This window comes from Pholis gunnellus, assembly GCF_910591455.1.
Source record: "Pholis gunnellus genome assembly, chromosome: 15".
NCBI classification, from domain to species: Eukaryota; Metazoa; Chordata; class Actinopteri; order Perciformes; family Pholidae; genus Pholis; species Pholis gunnellus.
The window spans coordinates 942,013-954,847 of record NC_136542.1 but is presented as its reverse complement, the minus strand read 5'-3'; positions in this window follow the sequence as shown (position 1 = coordinate 954,847).

Here is a 12,835-nt window from a genome sequence, read left to right as displayed (position 1 = left end):
AAGTGACTGGTCTCCATGTTTGACCATGTTGGTGGACACTCCCTAAAAACAGAAATATGCACTAAGATGTTGTAAAAACACGATTATAAAAGAATTAATTAAACATCCTAAAAACCACCATCAGAACACAGTGCTGTTGTCACGGTAACAAGGGAAGTGCATGCATACACTCCTGCTGACGAAGCCAAGAGGACGTGTGTGTGTGTGTGTGTGTGTGTGTGTGTGTGTGTGTGTGTGTGTGTGTGCAGAGGTCAGACAATACCAGAGTGGGTTTTGACAGTTTAGATAACGCACTCATTCACACGTTCATCCAGATCGGTGAATCACAGCTTCATGTGGAAGTCAACTTAAAGAGTGGCGAGACACACGTAAACAGATGCATGAGTAAATAAACACACCAAATCACCAAAATGCTGTGCTCCCATTGACCTTCATCTAAACAAACAATAAAGAGCTCAACAGAGTGGAGTTTATACGTATTGCACGCAACTAGGAGAAAAACTCTTCAGACAAACATCAGACTTTAACCAAACCAAAAATATAAGAGAAGAAGAGAAAGGCATGAAACAATACAAGTATGACAACAACATTTAAAAGAAAAAAGCATAAAATTAAGAACAACGTCGGCAACAACAGACAACATAACAACACAACCAACAACTACAACTACAAGGACAACTAGAACAATATGGACAACTAGAACAATATGGACAACTAGGACAACTAAAACAATGTGGACCACTAGGACAATATGGACAACTAGAACAATATGGACAACTAGAACAATATGGACAACTAGGACAATGTGGACAACTAGGACAACTAAAACAATGTGGACAACTATAACAAAATGGACAACTTGACCAACCAGTTGTCCTAGTTGCTATATATATATATATATATATATATATATATATATATATATATATAGCAACTACATATCTGAGCTAATGATATAATTGTGTTCTTTGAAATAAACAGACTCTTCTACTGAAGAACACTTTTATATAAAATCAAATAATCTATTTGACATCATAGAAAGTAAATGATTTAACCTGAACATGTGTGTGTGACACACAATTATACCCATTTTATGAACATCTGTAGTAAGATGTCATATTTAATGTGGAAAACATTCAAATTGATTGTCTTGTAGTAGAAACCTTGTTATGTCGTTGTTTTACATCCTTTACTCTGATACTAACTGTCACAGTAAAACCAGATGTGTGTTTTACATGAAGGGGAAATTAAACTTTGAATCAACATGAGCGATACTTAATATTAAGCTGGTGCAGGGGATTCTGGGTAACGCTGTGCTCGTTAATAAGCTCAGTGAAATGTATTTAACCTGTGTTTACCTCTGGGAGATGCACAGTGAAGATGTTATGGTACAAGGATAATGAACAATTTAATGGACTCATTCACGTAATATTTCTGTTTTCAAAAAAGTTTTTGAATTGTTTCTTCATCTCTGATTAACGGAGGCTCTCAGGAACTTTTGTTCGCTGCTGTGACCTCTTCAGTAGTGTTGCTTGTGTAGGTGGAAAGTAATAATCCCGTCTACCTGTTTTTATCCTTACTACTTTTGTTCAACCTCTCAGGTATAGCATAAAAAAACTAAATCAATATTGTGCAGATAATACGCAGCTATATACTTTAAATATCTGTTGCTTGAATGATCTGAGCCATTTCATTCGTATTGTGATTCATGTTTTACTGTCGAATAAAGACAACACTTTTAGATTTTGGTCACATGTTGAAAGAATTAAGGTTCGTCTTGATTCCTTCTGCCTTCAAACTGAAGATGATTAGAAATGTATTTTTCTGCGTCCACCTCAACTTCCACAAATAAGTCAACGAAACACAAGTTTCAAAATGTACCACCTGAAAAATAGCAAAACTACACTTGAAGAAACTGTTACACACACCAACCCTATCACCAGAAAAGGAAGTCCATTTTGCTTTGCATAGTTTGCAGTTAATAAAAATGCCAAAGGTATTTCCATGTTTGTGTCTCGACGCTAACTTTGTTGAAAGATCAAATGATAGGGACCATGGTAAATTATAAAGCTGATGTCTGAGTATTTCAAACGTCCGTGTCGTGTTTTGGAGTCAGATCTGTTCTTTAAACGACCTCCTGGATCTTATGTATTGACTTCCTGCGACCTCAAATAACAGCAGAACCACCAATGGAGCCTCAGCACGGCTGCTTCCTGTCTGAATGTTCCATCGTACTTCGTAAACTTAACTGTAAGTGGCTCAACGCTAAGTATATCTGTAAGTGGTTTAGTTAACAAATACATAAGCATATTATTAACCTCGATGGATGGATGGATGGATAGATAGATAGACCGATAGATAGATAATTTGACATCGTACCAGTTCATGTATAAAAACTAAACTTTGTCTTAATAAAAGTCTCCCTCCTCCACCTGCTGCCTCAGGTGACTCCCAGCCCATCTGTCTCCTCTCCCCAGGGAGGCTGAGAGGGGGAGGACGGTGGAGGAGGACGGAGGTAAATTAACAAGTTGCCACATGTTTCCAGGCTGTGAGGTGAAAGTGGCTCTGCTGCTTTTAATTACACCTGGACGTCACTCCTGAAGTCCCAATGTAACCACCGGTGAGAGAGAGAGAGAGACAGAGAGAGAGAGAGAGAGAGAGAGAGAGAGAGAGAGAGAGAGAGAGAGTCCCCTGACTCCAATCTATCTCTTATTTTTAATGACTTATGAGAAGGAAAGAAAAACATACAAATCTGCAAAACAAGATGTATTTGAGGGACACGTAAACCTGCGCAGGTTACAAAGCAACATAACAAAGAAATGCTGATATGGAACATTTTGTTCCTTCAAATTATGGTTGCAATTAACAGTTCTTTTCATTATTTGCTAATCAGTCAGGTTTTTTAAAATTAAAAAATACTTTCTATTTCCTGGTCGACATTGTTAGCTTTAATTGAAAAAATGTCTTCAACAAGTTTCTACCATCTGACTGTTGGTGGATTCTGATGAAATGTCGTTCATCGTTCATGTTCCCCTGAGGATGAACTGTAATAACTTTGGACTTTTCATCTATCACCATCATCAGGTCAACATGTCAATGTGTCCATTACTTTGGTTTATTTCCAAATACCTGCCGATCTAAAGACATTCACACCAGCCTCAGGTGGACTTTGTGTTTATCGCATTTTATTTTTACTGAAGCATTTCAAAAATCATGAAGTGATTCAGTTCAGTAGCTTCATTTTCCATCAACCAGAACATGTTGAACTCACACACAACAGATGGTTCCAAAATGACCATTTCGGTGACCTCGCCTGACCTCTCTGTACTAAAACCTCTCTAACTTTGTTCTGCTTCACTTTATCAAAGTCAAACTTTGCAGAGGGACTGTTCACATATTGTGCTATGATTTGGGAGAAGTTTAAACTTTTAGATACATCATTCAAAAAATATAATCATCCTGAAAATGCTTTTTCTTCTCAAGAAAACCTGAAACTTTTCAATTTGAGCTGTGTGCCATCTTCATTTACTCTTAACCAGTAACATATACACTGATATTTACACATCTGAACAGATCTCACAAGTGTTATCTTTATTATAACATCAAATTATTCAAATACCCCCTGTGGTTGCAGAGATATACTCTTTTTAGTATGGGTATGCAATTTTCGAGCAGAGGCCTAAAAATAGTGTTAGGGCTCAAGAAAATAGCTCCACATTGTGGACATAAATGTCAATCATTTTAACACAATACTATAATACATATATTAGTCTGCAGAATGAGTACTTCTGGTACTTAAATGATACTTTTTCACTTTTACTTCAATGCAGGACTTTAACTCCTATTATTTTGACATGGTGGTGTTGCTACTCATACTGAAGTATTAGCTCCTTCATTTCATCCTGTCTTCTCCTTTATTTCCATCTCTTTCACTCTCGGTTGTAATTGGTCTCAGTGTGTTTTTCTGCTCGTATGCAACATTAATTATCACAGCAATCAGACAGGGAACAATATGGCTTTATTTGTTCCTGCGGGAGAGTGCTGTGTGTGTGTATGTGTGTGTGTGTGTGTGTGCTGACAGGTAATATTCACATGCATGTTAGGTACAGTTGAGCACTTTTATGGCTCATTATAAGCTCTAACAAGGCTTCAGTAGCTGTATGTGTGGAGCCCGCTGGGAGCTGCTGCGAACACCTTCTCTCACAGGGCAGCTGGAAACACACACCGACAACAACACACTACACACAACACACAACGGTGGGGGAAACAATTAGAGTGAGTCGGTGTGTGTTCACGCTGGGTGTCACAAGTCTGCAAACAAAAATGTTTCTTTTGTTTTATTTCTGTGACGACTCAAACTCCTTAATCTCTCACTAAATATGTTTGTATTTAATAAAGTGAGCTATGATAATAAATGTTGCTGCCAATATAAAATATAACCAGTTTATTCATATTAAGGCCACACCATGACGTCAGCGGATATCTTAAAATCTGACCATATGTGATATATCAAAACTCCATTGTCAGTGTGGGAAATATGGGGGTCTACGGGAAGTCCGAGACCCGTTAAGAGACACTTCAGACCCCCTGAAAGCCTTTTAATTATTCAAACTGCAAAACATGTATTCAAAAAGATGAGTAGTGAGTGTGAGAGAGGGTTTTCCGCTGAGAATGAAACCAGCCAGAGATCTGTGGATCTGAATTTGGACAAATTCAGCAGAGACCTGTCAATCATTATGTAGCCCCGCCCCTAAAGCATCCCCTGCTTAATGGTCTGTGTGACTCTAAATGGACCATCATTCACTAAATGAACATCATGCTGTATTGAAGAAGACTTGAAACTAGAGATTGAGACCATAAACTCATGTTTACAATGTTTACTGAGGTAATAAATCAAGAGAGAAGTAGAGTCATTTTCTCATAGACTTCTATACAACCAGAGGAGTCGCCCCCTGGTGGACACTAGAGAGAATGCAGCTTTAACACATGGAGCTTTGACTTTACTCTTTACAACCAGAGATTATCGCCTGGTTCGGACACACACTGGAAGGCGTAGATCAGGGGTGTCAAACATACGGCCCGCGGGCCGGATCCGGCCCGCCACGTTATTTTATGTGGCCCGCGAATCCGCCAGCAAAAAAAAAAAATGTAAAAGTCGGACAATTTACAAATATCCGTTGTATCGCGCACGGCGGAGCTCCTCCCCGATCCGCACGCGCCGCGCACACCTCCACCAGCTGCCACATACGCCCCCCCCCCACCCCCCCACCGAAGACGAAGGAGCACCCCCCCCCCCCCCCCCCCCCCGCCGACAACCGGCCCTTTGGGGGCAACCATGATGCTGATGTGGCCCCAGAGCGACAATGAGTTTGACACCCCTGGCGTAGATATTAAGACATTTCCATGATTTCCGTGTGTCGTATTACGTATTTCAGGCTTTTCGCGTTCCATTTAACGCCACATTGGTTGCAGTTATGTTTAGGCAACAAACATCATGGTTGGGCTTTAAATACGTGTGTAAACTACCTTAAATACATACGTATAGAATGTAACAGGAAAACAGGTCACAAATGCCAATAACTAATAATTCATCGTTTCACGTGGGGCACAAACTCTCTGGAGGAAAGACCAGTTTTTGAACGTGACCCTGTGAGGGTTTTTGCTGTCTTTGTACTTCCTGGTTCATGTTTACGTGGATTACATACGATATCTACGAATAAAGCTCATTCATTTTCGTAGCTACAGCTATGAACGCTGTATTAGAACAGCTTGCATAATTAGAAAATGTAACCACTTGGTTAAATGTGAACTCCTGATTTGTCACATCAGCGTGTGTTTCCAGCTGTTGGGGAGTTCTAAAAGTAGTAGAAAGCCTTTAGTGTCTCCAGAGAGCAACTGTGTGAAGTCTGATGAATCAGAGGAATACAATAAATCTGGAGGTGTGGAGTTAGAAAGAAATGAGACCTCTGTAGCTGCTGCTCATCTGTTCCGCAGGACAAATTAGCTGCTAGAAACACACCACAATCTACCAAACAGCTGGTGGTGGTAGGGTTGCATTGTGGGTAATATAGGCGACGAATGTGTGGATAAAAAAAACAATATCTCCGGTTCTGCTCCATCGATTTAGATCTTTTCTTTTGTCAAACCGTCCAACATGATGAATAAATAAGCGTCATACTACTTCCGACCACTAGGGGGCTAACATTTGCTGTTTCTGGGTATTTGCTGAAACGACACACGCACGCACACACACACACACACACACACACACACACACACACACACACACACACACACACACACACACACACACACACAAAGCCTTATACTCACATACACACTCCAACACCTGTGCTAATGAAGCCGAGCGGCAGCACACACCGTCCTTGAGTCTGTCAATCAAGTGCTTACTAATGGGCCTCTACACACACACACACACACACACACACACACACACACACACACACACAGAGTGAGACACGTGCAAACACTCAATAACACTCACACACACACTCACAGCTGTACCTTCCTATTGAGAGGAGGGTTTCATTGAAAAGGGTGTAATCTGCCCACACAGACTCTCAACCAGCAGGATAATAAGAGAGACAGAGAGACAGAGAGAGAGAGAGAGAGAGAGAGAGAGAGAGGATGTATCTTTACTAAATGAGATATAACATGTAAACATGTCTATAGATAAACAGAAGATGTATAAAGAGGAGGAGAGAGGTAGATATAAAAAATAAAGATCTAATACTCAATTTCAGTGTTCATGGTGGCAGGTCGTCACCATACAACTTTATGATGGAAACAGACTAAAATATATTTGGATGAAACAAATAACAAATCCAGATGTTGAATGTTTGTGATAAACTGAAGGATGAAGTGTTCCTTTATGTGTTGATGTTGAATGTTTGTGATAAACTGAAGGATGAAGTGTTCCTTTATGTGATGATGTTGAATGTTTGTGATAAACTGAAGGATGAAGTGTTCCTTTATGTGTTGATGTTGAATGTTTGTGATAAACTGAAGGATGAAGTGTTCCTTTACGTGTTGATGTTGAATGTTTGTGATGAACTGAAGGATGAAGTGTTCCTTTATGTGTCGATGTTGAATGTTTGTGATGAACTGAAGGATGAAGTGTTCCTTTATGTGTTGATGTTGAATGTTTGTGATAAACTGAAGGATGAAGTGTTCCTTTATGTGTTGATGTTGAATGTTTGTGATAAACTGAAGGATGAAGTGTTCCTTTATGTGTCGATGTTGAATGTTTGTGATAAACTGAAGGATGAAGTGTTCCTTTATGTGTCGATGTTGAATGTTTGTGATAAACTGAAGGATGAAGTGTTCCTTTACGTGTTGATGTTGAATGTTTGTGATAAACTGAAGGATGAAGTGTTCCTTTACGTGTTGGTGTTGAATGTTTGTGATAAACTGAAGGATGAAGTGTTCCTTTATGTGTTGATGTTGAATGTTTGTGATAAACTGAAGGATGAAGTGTTCCTTTATGTGTTGCTGTTGAATGTTTGTGATAAACTGAAGGATGAAGTGTTCCTTTATGTGTTGATGTTGAATGTTTGTGATAAACTGAAGGATGAAGTGTTCCTTTACGTGTTGATGTTGAATGTTTGTGATAAACTGAAGGATGAAGTGTTCCTTTATGTGTTGATGTTGAATGTTTGTGATAAACGGCGACGGTGTTTGTGCGACGGTGTGACAGTTTTGGTCATCCTGCTGGTGTGTTGTCACACTTTTCCTCCGACCTCTAAAACATTGTCAGAGATCCTTTAGACTCCTGCAGGAAAATCAGGCAAACAAGAAGCACAAAGAAGAATTTCTAAAGAGGCTCTCTGGTCAGAAAAAACAAAACAAAACACATTTCTTCTTAGGAAGAGCTGTGTGTTTAGTACAGTGTTTAGTACAGTGCAATATGACAAATATGTCTTTTACAATTCAACATCATCATCTCACCTCTCACTGCTGAATCGTAAAAAATGTAAGCTAAAATGAGTTGTGACATTGACTTAATCCTCAGTTGGACCATGATAATGCTGGCTTGTGATTGGCTGACAGGCGGCAGGTGTCTGTGACACCAAATTCAATTATTATTTCCCCATAAACATGCAGAGGTAAAGACAAACCCAGAGCAGAGTCTGCAGAATGTAACAACTTCCACCAATGAGAGGAGTGTGTGTAGCCTGAAAAGGAAAACTCAGGGGTAAAATGGCCCAATGTGTAATTACCATTGTGGATGAAAAGGGTTATTTTTATCTGTGTTTTGTCTCTCAGGCTGAGTGTTTTATTTTACTTCATTTTAGTGCCACAGTGTTTTATGTTGCTGTAAAGCTTTGTAACCGTGTTAATGAAGTGCTTTATAAATAAAGTTTATTTGGCTGCCATGTCCTGACTGCAGACCCACTGGGAGAACAAATTGACTTCACAGATGAACATGTGTAAATGTATCAGCAATAAGTTGCTAAAAACAAAGATAGGGCAATAAAGGACAAACATGTTTTATAACAGTAAAAATGCAAATATTCCATCACATATTAGTAATAGTAATACATAGTAGGTAGCATTTATCAATAACATCTTAAGGTTTTTTTATTATTTATATAAGTGTATTCTTTTTTTCCTGACATTCTGAATGATTACACTACCTGATGTAAACATAACCTACTCTGGCTGTACTGTTCTTAATTATGGTTGTGGCAGTAAAACTAATTTGAATATGACAAAAAAAAAACACGAGAGGCACACAAACAATGGGGGGGGGGGGGGGGGGGGGGGTAGTAATTGGTGTGAGGCTGTTTGGGAGGCAGATGAGAACAGAGTTAACGAGCTGAGCCTCCAGCACCAATTAACCAACAACCTGCAGCCGTGGACAGAACAGAGCTGCTGCAATTAAACACACACACACACACGCACACGCACACACACACACACACACACACACACACACACACACACACACACACACACACACACACACACACACACAGGATTTAAGGTGGTGTGTGTCATGAGGAGCAGGAAGTCGTCTCTCAGGTCAGATGAGCTTTTTATTTTGATTCTTCAGAAACCGATGAGCTAAAATGTATATAAAGTATTAAAAATTGCAAAGTAAAAGTCACATGTTTTTTTATTAACTTGTTAAAAAACATTTGTTTTGACTAAAACGTTAACAGCGGTGGAAAGTAACTAAATACATTTACTCAAGTAGCTAAGTATGATTTTAAGATAGTTGTACTTGAGAGTATTTCCATATAATGCGTTATAATTCTACTTCTGTACAGAATACGAAACGGCAACATACATTATGTGACTGTAAATTGAGGGTAAATTACTGTCTTTTAGTTGCATTACTTTCACAGTGAATTATTGTCAAAAGACAGCTGTATACTGTGAATTCACAGCAGCTATATGCCAGAATACTGTGATTTAGCAGTATGCTGCTGTAGAATTACTAACTGTAATATTGTATTATATATATATATATAATACAATGATAAAATAAACTGTGAAATGGGCCATTCTACATAGTTAATACTTACCTTTGGTCCTTTAAGTATATTTTAATATTAACACTTATTTGTACCGTATTTCTACACTGTGGTATTTCTACTTTACTTAAGTAAAATATCTGTATACACTCACTGTATACAGGTATGTTTTAAGATTTAATATTTACATTCATATTTATATGAAGGTGTTTAATAAAAATCAAACTAATTTAATCGACTGAACTGACAAGAAAATAAGTAAAATATCTGAGATTTTGTGGATCTTTGCACCTGGATTTATTTTATTTTATTTTTGTATTATCCGTCTGCTTCAATGACTCTCATATCTGACCTGAAGACGGTTAAAAGCTCTCTAATTATCACTGCTGCTGCTGTGTTACTCTGGATGAAGGTGTGTGTGTGTGTGTGTGTGTGTGTGTGTGCGTGTGTGTGTGTGTGTGTGTGTGTGTGTGTGTGTGTGTGTGTGTGTGTGTGTGTGTGTGTGTGAGACATGATAAGGGCCTGTGGGAGAGATAACAGTTATTATGGCTCTCTATGGACAACCCCCTCCACATACACACACACAGGTCAATTTACAGCTAGCAACTGTAGACTTGCTCGTGTCCCGGTGGACTCTATTACTGTGTGTGTTGGCCCGAAGACTGATTGTCTACATACACACACACACACACACACACACACACACACACACACACACACACACACACACACACACACACACACACACACACACAGGACAACATGGATGGGCATTGTGGGCACTGAGGGGCATCTAGCATGAAAACACACACACACAAACACAAGCTGGCAAGCAGGAAAACATGCAGTAATACGTGTATAAAGTGTGTGTGTGTGTGTGCGTGTGTGTGTGTGTGCAAAGGTGAGTAAACAATCATAAAACACAGAATTCAACACAAATGAACCCACACACACATTAACTGACTGAGATATTGAGTGTTGTATAAATAAATGCATGCAAGGTACTTCATGTCAAGAACACAAATGACACAAAGAAAAGACACATTATATAATAATGTAAAGGAGTGCTGATATACACACGCACACACACACACACACACACACACACACATAAACAAACAAATTCAGAAATCATATGTTTGTGAAATGTTTTGATGGAAACCAAATGTTTTTTTTCCTCCAGTTGATCATTTACATCGTGGTTTCCCTCAATTCCTTTAAGAGTGGTGTACACTGTGTGTGTGTGTGTGTGTGTGTGTGTGTGTGTGTGTGTGTGTGTGTGTGTGTGTGTGTCTGTGTTTGTGTGTGTGTGTGTGTCCTGCGGGAGGTCTGTCTCTGAGGAAAAACACAATCACTCTCACATTCATAAGCGGCTGATTAAAGCTGCTGTTTGTTCTCTATTGTTATTGTTGAGTGAAAATGTTAAATATTCATTAAAGCACAATTCAACACATCTATGATCACAGCAGGACAAGTACATCATGGAAAAAGTCTTTTGTTTTGTCATTTTGTCACATAAAGTTTGATTTTATTTTGAAATAAAGCCTGTGGGCTTTGTTAATTTACGTTGAACGTATACTTGGTTGTTTGTGGGTTGATGACTGATTCACAGCAGGATGTGAACGTATGAATCCTACTTTACTCTGAAGCCTCTGGCTCTGACAGCAGGAAGCAGCTCTGTTTTGTTAATATTGACGTGTTTATGTGAAACTTCATGCACCGCTGTCAGCGTTGTGTCCTTTTCTTTACTGTGTTCTCAGAGTCCGTCACAGACAACTAACGATAAAGCTCAGAGATATTCAGGGTTTTCACCACCAATCAAACGATTGAAGCACAGTAAAGGTGCTGATTGTGTCTCCATAATAACAACAAAATAACTACAAATATGAATATTATATAAAGCTCTGTATTTTGTGGAATCATTTTTAGTTTCATTCATAGATATCTGTTCAATGATTGTTGTATTTGTATCTTTGCTGTCTTATTTATTCAAACTGTTTCAATCTGTTTGAAAGAGTCAAAATATTGTTAAACAATTTGAAACATTGTTTCAGGTGAAACAGTCGAAACAGTTGAAACATTTGAAACAGTTGAAACAGGAGAAATGATGATCCATATGTTAGATGTGTTTGGTTTGTCTCGTTTGTCTCCTTTTGTTTCGACCGATTCTTTGATATTAACTTGTTGAAATGAGACCCATAATACTTCTTTCATTATTATAGGACTACAGCTGTTGCAGAGGTTTTCTAAGAATGTAGAAATCACTGAAATGACTGTAATTACAGCGTTATGATGTTTGTTTCATGATAAAACAACTTGGGAAGATGTTACGACTTCACAAACCCAAATGAAACAATACAAAGTGAATCTTTGTATTTGAAGCCAGAAGTCGTTCTCTTATCTGACGTTTCTCCACTGAAGCTTCCACTCGTTGATTCTTTCTCGCATGTTCGTCCTCGCGTGTTATTTTTAAAGTATAATAACGAGTCGGTGACAAAAGATCTCCTCGGGAGAAACACAACATATGTTCCCACTGCAACACTTTGGAATAAATTACCAAACAGTCTTAATTTAATCATCTGTGAGAACGTCGCCTCTCCGCGCTGTCGGCCGCCGCGTCACATCCCCGAATCCCCCACTGTAAAAGGTGACGGCACGCAGATGATCCAACTTCTGTGTACAACACATCGTAACATCTGGAGAAATGTTGAATACATTAAAGTCATGCATCGAGAAGACAACAATTTTAACTTCCAGCTTTGTTAAAATAATTTTCTTGAACTTTGAATATCTCTGTGACCTTCAGCCTTTTGAGTATTTTGATTATATATAATAATAATCTGTTCACAATGACGCTCGACTCATGATAATCAGTTTAAGACAATATTTCAGTTTCCTGTCATCGAGATGCAGCAATGTTCATTTCTTACTCCCTTAATTTAAATCTAATACATTATTTCTGTGTTTTTAAGAACTTAACATATTTATACATTTACTCTTTGTATTGAGCGTATCATTTACATTTTTTCATCATGGCGCTATGTATTCATTTTCTCTGTTAATCAAAGAAGCGTTTCATCCATAAAATGTTGTGATATCATAATAGGCTTATAAAGGAACCAGGAATGTTTGAACGATGGATGCATTTGCTGCTTGTTTGAGCATTAAATGACGTCTGTGTAGTCGTGTTGGGGTTTTAAACCACAGGCCTGCTGCTTCTGTTACACCGTTACCTCACAAACAACACAAACAACAAACACTCGTCTCTCCTGAAGCCACTTTGACAGGTTTCAACACAACGAGAAGAAATCACTTGCAAAGACTTGTCACCTTTT